The sequence below is a fragment of the Tachyglossus aculeatus genome, chromosome 5 (genome assembly GCF_015852505.1).
Source record: "Tachyglossus aculeatus isolate mTacAcu1 chromosome 5, mTacAcu1.pri, whole genome shotgun sequence".
Lineage (NCBI taxonomy): Eukaryota > Metazoa > Chordata > Mammalia > Monotremata > Tachyglossidae > Tachyglossus > Tachyglossus aculeatus.
The window spans coordinates 55,222,859-55,238,713 of NC_052070.1; the positions used below are offsets into that span (position 1 = coordinate 55,222,859).

At 46.1% G+C, this 15,855-nt stretch overlaps 1 non-coding gene across 1 annotated transcript; it reads right to left on the minus strand.

Moving 5' to 3' along the window:
* Positions 1-4,030: 4,030 nt before the first annotated feature.
* LOC119929010 lies at positions 4,031-4,168 on the minus strand. Its single transcript, XR_005451154.1, has one exon. It is a non-coding gene; the product is annotated as a small nucleolar RNA SNORA7 (small nucleolar RNA).
* Positions 4,169-15,855: the final 11,687 nt, after the last annotated feature.

The window sequence follows — 15,855 nt, forward strand, 5'->3', positions numbered from 1 at the left end:
ATATATATGTATACACACACACACACACATATGTATACAAATGTATGTATAATATTGAGGAGGCAAAATTACATATATACGCATGCATACACACGTATAATATCAAGGAGGCAAATTTTATATATATATATATATATATATACATATATATATATGTATATATATATACCTTAGAGTGTGTACCCTATGTAGGACAGAGACTGTGCCCAATCTGATCATATTGTATCTACCCCAGAGTTCAGAACAATGCTTGACACAAAATAAGTGTTTAACAAATATGATAGTAGTAATAATAATAATAATATCAAAGGGACCCAAGGGCTCAGGTAGCCATGTGGACCTTTTATTGTGGATACTGAACCCTGAGACACATGTGGCACAACATGCAGTGATGCCAGGCTCACAGCATAATGTGATGATGTCACATGTGCTATTTTGTGAAAGTCTATCTTAGTCCATCCCAACCTATTATGTTTCTCTGGGGAGACCGCCGACTCCAACCCCCTGCTCTTTCCAGAGCTGTTGTGTTGCCCTTCCCGTGAACAGGGGCGCCACTTCCGAGGCCTGGAACTCACTAAAGAGTGGGTGCTAAAGATGAAGGAGCAGACAGAAAGGTGTCCAGTATCCATTCCATACCAGATGAAGGACGGACCAGCTGCAAACCTGGTAATCCGGTCTAAAGTGGGGTGACTGTCCACCCTCCCGATGGCTAACTCCAGAGGTCAGGGAGAGCAATTGAGAAGAGGCTGGTGGGTTGGTTCATAGCGAACAACGAACCCTTCCCCAATTGGTTGCTCCCGCCGAAGCCACCAAGCCAAGCCAAAAATAAATACCGAGGAATCATACTGGCCTGTCAGAACACAGACTGACACAGGGGCAGATTAGAGGGTATGAAAAAGTCAAGTGAACATGTTGGGGCATAGAAAGGTGGCATCCTGTCCCCTGGAGTGATTGTCAAGACTTAAAGAATCGAGCAATCATCCCCCGCCAAGGGAATGGTTGTCTTCCTAGGTCTCTGCCCATCATATGATTATGGGGGAAGCAGCATGGCATAGTGGATAGAGCACAGGCCTGGAAGTAAGAAGGTCATCGGTTCTAATTCCGGCATTGCCACCTGACTGCCATGTGGGCAAGTCGCTTCACTTCTCTGTACTTTAGCTACCTCATATGTAAAATGGGGATTGAGACTTTAAACCCCACATGGGATAGGGACTATATCCAACCCGATTTGCTTGTATCCACGTCAGCACTTAGTGCAGTGACTGGCACAGAGTAAACAAATACAACACATTATTATTATTATTCCCCTTGAACATTTCCTCTGACACCATTTGTAGTTTCCAGAGATTTTATTTGTTACTCCTTGCGATTACTAGTCTGAAAGAATTCATCTTCTACCTTTGTAGATGAGAAAAGTGTGAAGTCCAGAGAGGGAAAGTCCTAGGAAAATCAGGCAGCACTGGTACTGGCCAAGGAAGGAGGTCTAACTTCACTCCATCCTCTGACTCCGTGATGTCATGGATGGGAACCAGTGCTGCCTAATGGGCAGAGCACAGGCCTGAAGGGTCTTGTCCCAGCTCTGCCTCTTGCATGCTGGGTGACCTTGGGCAAGTTACTTCCGTGTCTCCGTTTCCCCATCTGTAAAATAAACAGGACATAACCATCCTTCATCTTAGACTATGAGTCCCGTGTAGGACAGGGACTGTGTCCAATCTGATTGTCTTGTATCTCCCCCAGTTCTTGGCACATAGTGAGCACTGAATAATTACCATCATTATTATTATTAGATATGAACACGCCCTGGTAAGCTCAACCCTTTTGCCAAGGTATTGAGACACATTTTTCCTAATTATTTCAGATTAAAGAAGCAGCGTGGTCTCCTGGAAAAAGCACGGGGTTGGGAGTCAGCAGAACTGGATTTTAATCCTGGCTTGGACACTTGTCCGCTGTTGTGACTTTGACCAAGTCATTTAACCTTACTGTGCCTCAGTTACCTCACCTGCAAAGTGGGGGAGCAATTCTCCTTCTTACCCTCTAATTTAAACAATGAGCCCCATGTCCAACCTGATAAACTTGTATCTACCCTAGCCCTTAAGAGCCCACTTGACACATAGTAAGCACTTAACAAATACCATGAAAAAAAAGCAACTCGGTATCTACCCCAGTGCTTGGAATAGTGCTTGACAGAAAGTAAATGTTTAATAAATGCCATCATTATTCTCAAGTATTATTAAACAATGCAATTCCCAAGGCAGCTCCATGGCAACATCCCTAGAGAGCACTTGACCTTCATCAAGGACTCGCTGGGCAGTTTTCCTCATGTTACTTAACCTCTCTGGGCCTCAGATGTCCTGGCTGAAGATTGGGGTTAGCTAGGAGACATTTAGATTTTGAAGAGACAGTTGTGTTTTCATGTCCTTGCTTGTCCTCTAGAAAAATATGTGGTTATTCTAGTTGCATTCCGAACAAGGTTGAGGCTCTCAGCAGTCTATCATTCTTTTCCCACTGCAGTTTGGAGTCTGGGGTTGTGCAAAACGCCCTAAACAAAGTGCGTATTAAGTCCAAGATTACCCAGTGCTATTTCCGGCAATGGATGGAAGAACAAAATGGGCTTTCCCTGTACTTGCCATTTTCTGTCACCTCTTTCTCACCCACCTGCATTGCAGAGCAGGGTGGGCTTGGACTCGGCAGACTGTCTGCTGGACTCTGTTCCTTCAACTCCTCGGTCCCTCCCTGGCCTCCTCCCCCGACATTTACTGGCTCTTTTCCTGGGTTGGGGTTGTGAAGGTGAGAATTGGATTCTGGGTCAGTCGCACAATATAGAGGAATTTGCTTAGGAGAAAAAAGTTGGAACCTAAACCATGAGATTCTGTGCGTATTTATGGCCTAGTGGAAAGAACGTGAGCCTGAAAGTCAGAAGTTCTGGGTTCTAAATCTGGCTCTGGCACTTGCTTGCTGTGTGACCTTGGGCATGTCGCTTAACTTCTCTGTGCCTCAAATACCTCATCTATAAAATGGGGATGAAGACTGTGAGCCCCACATGGGACATGGACTAGGTCCAACCTATTATCTTGCATCTATACCTCTGCTTAGTACATTTCCTGGCACTAACAAACTCCATAAAAAATAACTTGGAATAAAGATGGAGAATCTGACTGGCCTACCGAGCTAGAATTGTCCTTTTTTCTATAGGTTACCAAAGCTTCTTGATTTCTGACCCATTAATGCCAGGATCTGGGAACATGTGAGAAGGACTGGGAAAAATCTGGTGGGCTGGTAAAATGGTTTGAATCTATCTGCAAGGCTGCAAAGCAGATCGTTAAGTCTCTTCAGGAAGGTAATGCTTCTTTTCTGGTTATCAATAGTTCTCTGCTGGTATAAGCCATTCCTTAGCCATTCCTCCTGTAGCCCCTTTCCCTCTCAGTTCTTTAAACTGGGAATAACAGGAGAGAATTGCTGCTGGTTGACCTGAAGCAGAGGATGGTGGTGTCAGCTAGGGCTCTTTCGGGGACCTGAAGGTCATCTGAATGTCTTATTCTTTTTAATCCTTTTTCATGCCTGTGCTAGGCACTGTTCTGTGCACTGGGGTAGATACAAGCTAATCAAGTTGGACACAGTCCATGTCCCACATGGGGCTCACAGTCTTAAACCTCATTTTACATATGAAGTAACTGAGGCACAGAGAAGTTAAATGACTTGTGCAAGGTCCTGACAATTGGCAGAGTTGGGGTTAGAACCCAGTTCCTTCCAACTCCCAGGCCTGCACTCTATCCTCTGGGCCACACTGCTTTATTGAGCCCTTGTTGTTGTTGTCTTATGCTGTCGAGTTGTGCCCGACCCATAGCAATGCCATGGACACATCTATCCCAAGAGGCCCCACTTCCATCTGCAATCGTTCTGGGAATGTACCCATTGAGTTTTCTTGGTAAAAATACGGAAGCGTTTTACCATTGACTCCTTCCATGCAGTGTACGAGTCTCTGCCCTCTACTCTCTCCCGAGCCGCTGCTGCCCAGAACAGGTGAGTTTTGACTCGTAGCAGATTGTCTTCCACTCACTAGCCATTGCCCAAGCTAGGAATGGAATGGGTATGCCTCTGCTTGACTCTTCCTCCTGTAGTCGAGACCGGTAGAGTACTGGAAACTCTCCAGGTGCAACCCTGAGAAGGTATTGAGCCCTTACTGGGTGCAAATCACTATATTAAGCACTTAGGAAAATGCAACAGAGTTGGTAGGCAAATCCCTACTCACAAGGAGCTTACAGTCTTCAAGGGAAGACAGACATTAAAGTTGACCGGGGATAGGTGAAATAGTAGAATATAAGATGATTTACATGACCTTTGCATGTGACACCCGGACTGGGCTGGTGGTGATTTAAGCATCTTTCCATACTTCAATGTGGGGAGGGAGTTAATCTCAAAAGGGCTGGAGCCAACACTCTCAACAAACTTCTCTCCTTCTCCAGCCCAGCCCACACACTCTGTTCCTCTGCTATCGCTGACCTTCTCCCTGGGACTCGTTCTCACCTGTCCTGCCATCGACCACTGGCCCATGTCCTGCCTCTGGCCTGGAATGCCCTTCCTCCACACATCCGCCAAACTAGCTCTCTTCCTCCCTACAAAGCCCTACTGAGAGCTCACCTCCTCCAGGAAGCCTTCCCGGATTGAGCCCCCTTTTTCCTCTCTTCCTCCTCCCCTCCCCATAGCCCCCCTGCCCTACCCCCTTCCCCTCCCAACAGCACTTGTGTCTATCTGTTCATATTTATTACTCTATTTATTTTATTAATGATGTGTATATAGCTATAATTCTATTTATTCTGATGGTGCTGACACCTGTCTACTTGTTTTGTTTTGTTGTCTGTCTCCCCCTTCTAGACTGTGAGCCCATTGTTGGGTCGGGACCATCTCTATCCGTTGCTGATTTGTACTTCCCAAGCACTTAGTACAGTGCTCTGCACACAGTAAGAGCTCAATAAATACGATTGAATGAATGAATGAATGAATTATGACAATGCAATGACTCTGAGATTGGGATTATCTGAATAGCACAGAGTAGCCGGCTGGTCTGCAAATCTACCTTCCCCCCACACAGCAGAAGGCCCAGGGACTCAGGAGTCCATGAGAGTCTTTCATTCATCCTGTTTGTATTTACTGAGTGCTTGCTGTTTGCAGAGCACTGTACTAAGTGCTTGGGAGAGTACAATATAAAAATAAACAGACACATTCCCTGCCCATGACAAGTTTACAGTCATGGCAGGGTTCCTCCCTTCACGCCTTCAGAAGTCGGAGCTTCATTTCAGAGAGCGTGTCAAGGGGTCACCTCTCTCCCATCCCTCCTGGAACCCAAGACCAATAATGTCCAGGTGCCTCAGACACAAATCTGATAAATATAATAAATATAAAATAAATATATAAATTTGATAATGCCTCAGACACAAATCACCCGTCTCCTTTGCCCTGGTTTCGGAATGCCTGTCTGACCCGGAGATGAACCTTCCAGACTCAGCTTTCTCAATCCCATCATAAATCATTTTTATTGCGGGAGGCACAATGCTCCGCTTGGCATCTACATGCCCATTGTCTTAATGGGGCAGAGGCACCCGGCTGTGGATACTATAGGGACAAGTAATGAAGAAAAATGCTCTGTGGCTGTTGCGTGGTGCCAGCAAGGGGCTAGACATAGTTGCTTCTGCCACCCTGCCCGGGCCCTGGAGGCAGAGGTCCTGCCCGGGCCCCTTGGAGGAATTCTGGGCAGGAAGTCGTGGCGTGGGGAAACTTTGGATGTGTGTCTGGTGTCCCTCCTTCTCTAGGGGTAATTCTTGCCAAGGATGCTAGGAGAGCAAGAAGTGTGGTTGGCCCTTCCCCACCCTCTGGCCCCAGTCAAGTGTTGGATAGCTCTTTGGTTTGTCCTTTCCTCCCTTGGCGGTAGGTGGGCTCTGACGCATCCCCCTTTTGGCACTTCCAAGCCCAGCGAGGCCCATGGTTCTGCCCCTAGGTAAGTGTGGAGAAGGTGCTGGTGCCACCCGGGCTTCTTTACAACCCTCCCTTCCCTGCTGGGCCTGCAGGGGCAACTCAGACTGACGGTGGGCATGTGGACCCTCCCCACTCCCTGGCAAGTACAGTGCTGGTCTACACCATGGTCTACACCGCCTGGCGGTTTGCCACACGCTGGCCGTGCCTGCTCCAAGAGCCTGCCAGACCGGTGCACTCTGTGGCCTACACAGACCTGATGGACCTCACTTGTCAGGTGCCCAGGGGCATGGGAAAGCTGGAGTGGTGAGGCCACTGACTCCTCTCAGGACCCTCAGGCAGAGTTAGTCAGTCGTTCAATCAAAATTATTAAGTGCTTACTGTGTGAAGAGCACTGGACTAAGCACTTGGGAGAGTACAATATCAGAATAAGGACTACCTCTCCTCCAATTAATCAATCAATCAATCGTATTTATTGAGCGCTTACTGTCTGCAGAGCACTGTACTAAGCGCTTGGGAAGTACAAGTTGGCAACATATAGAGACGGTCCCTACCCAACAGTGGGCTCACAGTCTAGAAGGGGGAGACAGAGGACAAAACAAAACATATTAACAAAATAAAATAAATAGAATAGATATGTACAAGTAAAATAAATAAATAGAGTAATGCCTGTGTTTGCCTACCATCCATAATAATAATAATGGTATTTAATAATAGTAATAGTGGAGGCATTTATTAAGTGCTTACTATGTGCAAAGCACTGTTCTAAGCACTGGGGAGGTTACAAGGTGATCAGGTTGTTCCAAGTGGGGCTTACAGTACTAATCCCCATTTTACAGTTGAGGTAACTGAGGCACAGAGAAGTTAAGTAACTTGCCCAAAGTCACACAGCTGACAAGTGGTGGAGCTGGGATTAGAACCCATGACCTATGACTCCCAAACCCGGGCTCTTTCCACTATGAGCCACATGAGACAGGAATCTTCCAGGATGGTTGGCCCAGAGGACAAGGCATAAAGTTAGGCTACCCTTGAGGGACTTTAGATTCAGATCTCCCCTACTGGGCCTTTCTGCTCTTCCAAGATCTCATGACCCTGACTCTGCCACAGGGTCCCATTCATAATGCTGGTGTTTGTTGAGCAGTTCCTATGCGTCAAGCACTGTACTAAGCACTGGAGTAGATATAAGCTCATCAATAATAATAATAATTATGGTATTTGTTAATCACTTATGGAACAGTGCTTTGCACAGAGTAACTGCTTAACAAACATCATAATTATTATTATTACTAGGTTGGACACAGTACCTGCCCAACATGGAGCTCTTAGTCTAAGGGGGAGGGAGAACAGGTGATGAATCTCCATTTTACTGATAAGGAAACTGAGGCCCAGAGAACTTAAGTTACCTTCCCATTGTCACACAACAGGCAAGTAGCAGAGCTGGGTTTAGAAACCAAGTCCTCTCACTCCTAGGCCTGTGCTCTTTCAATCAATCATATTTATTGAGAGCTTATTGTGTGCAGAGCACTGTACTAAGCGCTTGGGAAGTACAAGTTGGCAACATATAGAGACAGTCCCTACCCAACAGTGGGCTCACAGTCTAGAAGGGGGAGGCAGAGAACAAAACCAAACATACTAACAAAATAAAATAAATAGAATAGATATGTACAAGTAAAATAAATAAATAAATAAATAGAGTAATATTTCTTTCTTTCTTTCTTTCTACTAGGCTCTGTTACTTCTACATTGAACTACTCTTTTCCCTGCTCAAGTCCTCCCTGCATCCTACGAGAGACACCCAGCTGTCTGTTAGCAAGATGATAATAGTAATAATAATAATGATGATAGTATTTGTTGAGCGCTTACTCGGTGCAAAGCACTGTTCTAAGCCATTATTATTATTATTGTTATTATTACCTTCTGATTCCCAGGTCCATGCTCTATCCACTACACCATGCTGCTTCTCAATTGTATTGTATTGTATTGTCCCATACAATAGTCTATTATACTGAACTCTCCCAAGCACTTAGTGTAGTGTTCTGCCCACAGTAAGTGCTCAGTAAGTACTTATCATTTGACTGATTTAGGGAGCAGAATTAATATCAGGGCAGCAGCTCTACTTCTCCAGCTGGAGCCTTAGCCTGAGCCTTGGTCATTGGTTCAGGGGCCAGCTGCAGAAGGGATTGGGGGTGGTAGTGGGCAAGTCCCTCTAGAGCAGAGGGCTTGGGGGCAATGCCCTTTATTGGGGTGGCATCACCAGTGAGTACGTGGGGACCCGAGGGTGGTGTAGGGATGGACCTCTCTGTGCCAGAGGGACCGAGACAGATTGTCTTGGGTGGAGTCACAGAACCTTTTAATTATGCCTTTTCTCAGCCTTCTCTTCCTGCCTTTTCTCTGCTCCCACAAAAGCTTTCCCTGTTGGCTACTGCCTGGCTAGGTCAGGGACCACCCTCTGTGCCACCGGGACTTGTGGAAATCTTTCCAGAAGGCAGGGAAGCAGGACAACAGGACAGCAGGATGGCTGTTGTTTCTCCCGTTGGCCCCAGGGGCAGCTGTAAAGTGAGCTTTTAGTTTTAGCTAACCGAATGGACGGTGGAGAACTGAAGTGGGTGCTAAAATGTGTATGTGTGTGCTGCAGCTTTGTGGGGGTCTGTGTGTGAATGTGTGGACGTGTGGGGTGAGAAGCTGTGTGCAGGTGTATGGATGTGTGGGGTGTGTATTTGTATGTCAGCGATGGCTGTTGAGCTTGGTGGATGGAACGCAACTCCAATCAAGCCCATGGGAGGAAGCCCAGAGGGAAAGAAGGTGGAAGGTCAAGGATCGGCAGAGCCCACACACATGCCCAGTATCAAAGGGATGCTTGGGTAGTCTCTTCCCAAAGGCTCCAGGGTTCACTCCCCAGCCCCTTGTCCCTCGGGGTCCACTTCCCGCTTCAAGGGGTCAGGCCAAATCCGTTTTCCCATCACCTCTGTTTCCACTATACCACTGGCATAGGACACGATGAAAACATTAGGGAACATTCTTCTCATGACCCAAGTGTATCCGCCATATCACGAGATGCACAAGTGAGCGCAGGTAGATTCTGTGTAGGAAGAAATGGGGGAATCAGCTGAGGTGTTGTAGCATCATGCTGCTGCTCTGCCCTTGTGCTGCCTCAGGCTGACCTGACTGGCCTTAGGGAGGCCACTGCCTGCACTTTATAAAGCGGGAAGACACATAATTGACATCACAGTTCTTACACCAGGAATACAGTGAAACATAGTAACACCGCATTTGCCACTCTGCAGGAGAGTTCAGACTTCTTCCAAACCTAGAACATCTCTCTGGAGAGACCCCCAGTCACCCACTTACTCCAGAATCCCCATGAATTTGGGCACCTCTCCTGAACCCTAGAATTTGGCACCAAGAGCAGGGAAGGAGGGAGGCTGGGCCCCAGAAAAAAACAATCCAGACACACAAGCACCTGGTGCTGGACTGGTGATGTGGAGTCTCCCTGCCACAAATCAGCTTTCATCCAGTCACACATACTTCTGGGTCTTGAACCTTCCTGGAAGACTTGAAATGAGTCCCCAAGCTTTGTGTGGCATCACTCGCACTCTCTCATCCCTGCTGGTCGTTTCCTGCTGGGACACAGGGTGCGACGAGCGAGAAGGTGGGCAGAGGGGGGCTGCACACTGTGAAGTACACACCAGGTTTTTGCATACAAACTCATAGTCTAGTGGGTAGAGCCTGGGCCTGGGAGTTGGAAAGACCTGGGTTCTAATCCTGCCTCCGCCACTTGTCTGCTGTGTGACCTTGGGCAAGTCATTTTGCTTCTCTGTGCCTCAGGTCCCACATCTGTAAAATTGGGATTAAGACTGTGAACCTCATCTGGGATATGGGCCCCTCATCCCAGAATCTCCATTCCCTGTAACTCTTCGCACAGTGCTGCGAATCCATCAGTCAACCAATGGTATTTATTGAGAGTTTACTGTTTGCAGAGTACTGTTCTAAGCACTTGGGAGAAGACAGTTGAGTAGACAAAATCCCTGAAGGTGTTTACAATATAGGGGGCAGAGGAACATTAAAATGAATTTCAGGTAGGGGAAGCCGATGAGTATTAGGATAATATGGACATAAATGCTGTGGGGGTGGGGGTGGGGTAAGTACCTAAGTGATTAGCAGATAGGGACTCAAGTGCATAGGTGACACAGTAGAGATGGAAAATAGGGTGGAGAGATGAGATATTAAGGAGGGAAGGGTTCCTGGAGGAGATGGGACTTCAGTAGGGCTTTGAAGATGAGGGGAGTGGTGGTCTATCAGTTACCTCATCTACAAAATGGGGATTAAGACTCTGAGCCCCCCAAGGGACACCCTGATCATCTTGTAACCTCCCCAGAGCTTAGAACAGTGCTTTGCACACAGTAAGTGCTTAATAAATGCTATTATTATTATTATTATATGAAGAGGGAGGGAGTTCTAGACAGGAGGACAGCATGAGCAGAGGGTCCATGGTGAGAGACACAAGATCATAGCACAGTGAGTAGGTTGGTGTTAGAGGCGTGATGTGTGTGGGCTGGATCAAAGTGGGAGAGGAGATAGGTTGGGGTGGGGTGGAAGAGGGTTGATTAAGGGACTTAAGGAGTTTCTGTTTGATGTGGAGATGGATGGGCAACAACTGGATGTTTTTGAGGAGTGGGGAGACTTGGGCTGAAGTTCCTCTAGGGAGATGATCTGCAAAGCAGAGTGAAGTATGGACTGGACTGGGGAGAGACAGGAAACAGGGAGGTCAGCGAGGAGGGTTTTGCAGAGGTCAAGGTCTAATATGATAAGAGCTGGCATCAGCAGCAGTTTGGATGAGACGAAGGGACAGATTCCTGAGATGTCGTGAAGAGAGAATAGACAGAATTTGGTGACTGACCAAATGTGGGTTGAAGGAGAGAGAAGGCTAGTGCCAAGTTCGTTAGTCATTCCCGACTGGACAGCCAGGGAAGTGATGGCTAGTCACTCAGGGGAACCCTGATCCTGAGCTGTTGGTCACTGACTCTCAGCCTGGGAGTGGACTGAACCTGAAATATCTCCCCTCAGCTCCTTCCCTCCTGGAATAGTCCTAACCCCTGGGGCAGCTCGGGCCTGGAACCCCCTGGCACATGTCCTGGTCTAGGCTGGCATCCCTGGCATGGCCAGATTTGACACAAGTGAGTAGAGAAGCAGCATGGCTCAGTGGAAAGAGCCTGGGCTTTGGAGTCAGAGGTCATGGGTTCAAATCCCGGCTCTGCCACTTATCAGCTGTGTGACTTTGGGCAAGTCACTTCAGTTCTCTGGGCCTCAGTTACCTCATCTGTAAAATGGGGATTAAGACTGTGAGCCCCCAGTGGGACCACCTGATCACCTTGTAATCTCCCCAGCACTTAGAACAGTGCTTTGCACATAGTAAGCACTTAATAAATGCCATCATTATTATTATTATTATTATTAGAAGGCAGAGAACTGGTTTGTGTGTGGAGGGGGTGGGGGTGGGCTCACCCTATTTACGCCCTGGTCAGGTCCTTCGTCTTGGTGGTGGCCTGGAACTTCCTTCCCCTCATACAGGGAGGCAGTGTGGTCTAATGGAAAGAACTTGGGCCTGGGAGTCAGAGGATCTGGGTTCTAATTCCAACTCCCACATGTCTGCTCTATGCCCTTGGGCAAGTCAATTCACTTCTTTGTGCTTCAATTCCCTCATTTGCAAAATGGGGAAGTCATTCTCCCTCCTATTCAGACTGTGAACCCCACGTGGGACTTAATCATCTTGTATCTACCTCAGCATTTAATACAGTACCTAGCACACAGTAAGTACTTAACAAATACCACAATTATTATTATTATTATTATTATTATCTGACAGACAACTCTTTCCACCTTCAAAATCTTATTAGAATCCCATCTCCTCCAAGAGGCCTGCCCCAACTAAGCCCCCTCACTCATTCCAGCACTTAGAACCATGCTTTGCACATAGTAAGCACTTAATAAATGCTATTATTATTATTATTATTTCCCCCCTTCCTCTCCCTTCTGCATCACTTGGATCGGTTCCATTTAAACATTTGCTGTTTACCCCATCTTTCCCCTATTCCCTCTCACTTCTGCGACACTAATACACTTGGATCTGTTCCCTTTAAGCACTTGATATTCACCCAGTGCTCAGCACTTAGGTTCATACCCATAACTTATTTTAATGTCTGCCTGCCACTCTAGACTGAACTCCTTGCGGACAGGGGATGTGTCTACCAACTCTGTTGTAGTGCACTATTCCAAGCACTTAGTACAGTGCTCTGCCCACAGTAAGGGCTCAACCAATGTGATTAACTGATTGATTGATAATGTTTCACTCTGGGGTCACCCAGTCCCATAGGTTTTTGGTTCTGAGGTGGCAGCTGTGGGGCCAGCAGTGTACAGTGTTCTGCACACAGTAAGCGCTCAATAAATACGATTGAATGAATGAATGAATGAAAAGTCACTTAACTTCTCTGTGCCTCAGTTCCCTCATCTGTCAAATGGGGATGAAAACTGTGAGCCCCCCGTGGGACAACCCGATCACCTTGTGACCTCCCCGGCACTTAGAACAGTGTTTTGCACATGGTAAGCGCTTAATAAATGCCATCATCATGATCCTCATCATCATCTATCCTCCTTCTCCTCCTCCTCCTCCTCCTCCTCCTCCTCATCTTCTAGACTGTGAGCCCACTGTTGGGCAGGGACCATCTCTATATGTTGCCAACTTGTACTTCCCAAGCGCTTAGTACAGTGCTCTGCACACAGTAAGCGCTCAATAAATATGATTGAATGAATGAATGAATGGGAGAATCAGCAATCAGAGGCTGATTCAAAGCATTGTTCCCTGAGCCAATCAGGGAGGAGAAGGAATCTGAATGAAGAGCCTAGAGGACATCCTTGTCCACATCTGATAAGATTTCCTGATCTTGGAGGGAAAGCAATTTCCCTGGCCACAGATCTGAATTTATTTTCACTCTCATAACCCTTCTCTTCTTCCAAATGAAGACAGGTCATCGCAGAGAAATCACATGCAAAGACAGATGGGTTCCTATGCCTCATTTTACATGTGTATAAGTCTCTGCTAGTTGTTTGTATTACCTTATCAATCAATCGTATTTATTGAGCGCTTACTGTGTGCAGAGCACTGTACTAAGCGCTTGGGAAGTACAAGTTGGCAACATATAGAGACAGTCCCTACCCAACAGTGGGCTCACAGTCTAAAAAAACACTCTTCTAAGCGCTGGGGGGATACAAGGTGATCAGGTTGCCCCACTTGGGGCTCACCGTCTTAATCCCCATTTTACAGAGGAGGTAACTGAGGCACAGGGAAGTGAAGTGGCTTGCCCAAGGTCACACAGTTAAGTGGTGGGGCTAGGATTCGAACCCATGACTGCTGACTCCCAAGCCCACGCTCTTTCCACTGAGCCACGCTGCTTCCCCTTATGTTCATGTTTCTAGACTGTGAGCCCATTGTTGGGTAGGGACAGTCTCTATATGTTGCTGATTTACATTTCTCAAATGGTTAGTACAGTGCTCTGCACTCAGTAAGCGCTCAATAAATACAATTGAATGAATGAATGAATGTTTTTGGGTTGATCTTGTCTCTTCCATCATGTAACCAACATGTGTCTTTTCTGTTTTGAATCATTCTGAATTCCATTCATTCTCCCCAGCTGGAATACCCTCCCTACTCCTCTCCAACCAACCCATCCCACCACTCCAAAATACTCCTGAAAAGCCAATCATTTCTCTGGCTTATACTTTCAAATCTTTTTTAATATTCTAGGCCACTGCCACTTGGGCTTTAGTTTTCTATTGTGAGCTCCACAAGATTGGGCCGGTGTCAGTGTAGCTTAGTGGATAGAGCATGGTCCTGAGAGTCAGAAAGACTTGGGTTCTAATCCCGGGTCTGCCACTCATCTGCTGCGTGATCTTGGGCAAGTCACTTTACTTCTCTGGGTCTCAGTTACCTCATGTGTAAAAAGAGGATTAAGAGTGTGAGCCCCATGAGAGTCAGGGACTGTGTCCAACCTGATTAACTTGTACCTAATCCAGCTCTTAGAAAGCTGCCTGGCTCATAGTAAGTGCTTAACAACTACCATAATTATTATTATTATTCTCTTTTCTCTGATCCCATGGAGACCTCTAGAGCTCTTACCCAGAGGTCTTCCAGCTTATACACATAAAGCATATACATATATATATTTAAATACATACACATAGGCTCACCCCAAGATATAGCCACAACATGACTCAAAAAATGTGGCTATATGGCCAATGTCTGCAATATGGGGTACATTTTCCCCCAAACTTAAATATTATAAATTGGTATAGGTTCCAAAGCCTCTGGGTAAATAATAGGACCTTCCTTTGCGTGCTGTATTCTGGTACACTAAGCCATCCGTGAGCTATTATTTACTCTTTGTTAAAGGAATTCAAAGTAGAGTATGCCAACATTAATTTAATGAGGAGTTGTAGTATGATTGTGAATCTTAGCATGAGGCTGCAAAAGCAGAAACTTCTTCTGACTCCAGTAGTGAATTATTAAGGAATTTTTCCCATTTAGGTTGAAGAGCAGCCTTTCTCTTGTCTTCATTAAGTACCTGATAGCAGGCCAGAGTTTAAGATATGGCTCCCTCTTGTTTTTCTTGTGTTCTGTTCAGGTCCCCTCTTACTGTAGGTACTAACTGATAGACTAAAACACAAACCCCTCTTGAAATTAACATTTCAGTAAGAGTCCCAGAATGGGAAAAGTAAAAAGTCTTGAGGTAACCAGATGGAAAATGTTAATGGTGAATGAAAGTTTCGACTGATGATGTTCCTGTCTTGTAACCAGGATTTTCGTAGCTAAAATGTGTTTTCAGACTCATTGGACCAAACAATACACCTGGTCATTCAGTCAGTCATTAAGTCTCTAGGAAGTTAAACACTATATTGGAGCTTAATTAATTCATCAATCAGTTCATCAATAAGTGGTATTTATTAAGCAGTTGCTCTTGGCAGATTAATGATTTATGAATTTGGGAAAGTCCAGTAGAGAAAGTAGACACAATTCTTGCCCTCAAGGAATTTACAGGCTAGTTTCAATAACCCCCTAATGTCGTGAAGGAGACAGGTAGACAAAAACACATAAATAAAGGAACAGAAAACTTTAGCAACTGGGATTTTAAACCATATAAAAGACTCAGAAAACAGGCATCAGAAAGCTCCACAAATAAATTACAGCAATATACTTTAAATTCTTTGGGATTTACTGAGGTGATTGCAATGACAGGAAGGGTTAATATGAGAATGCTTCACGGAAGAGATGGGCTTTAAAAATTTTGAAGGCCGGGTGGAGCTGGTTTTGTGAAGAGGAGCAGGTGTGGCACGTCAGGAAGATGGACTGACATAGCCATCACTGTCAGAAGGGTGAAATGAATATGGCAGGGTGGGGGGAACCATAAATAGTGAAGCGGTGGAAAGAGCCCAGGCTTGGGAGTCAGAGGTCATGGGTTCTAATTCCGGCTCCGCCATGTGTCTGCTGTGTGACCTTGGGCAAGTCACTTCACTTCTCTGGGTCTCAGTTACCTCATCTGTAAAATGGGGATGAAGACTGTGAGCCCCACATGGGACAACGTGATCACCTTGTATCCCCCCAGCACTTAGAACAGTGCTTGGCACACAGTAATCGTTTAACAAATGCCATCATTACTAAATAGGGAGCGCCTTCCGAACTCCAATAGGAGAGAATCCCAGGTTTGAAGTCAGAGCAGAGGTGGGAATGGTTATTATGGGCAGGGAATGTTTCTACCAATTCTGCTATATTATACTCTCAGAGGTGCTTAATATAGTGTTCTACACACAATCAGCACTCAATAAATGCCATTGATTGAC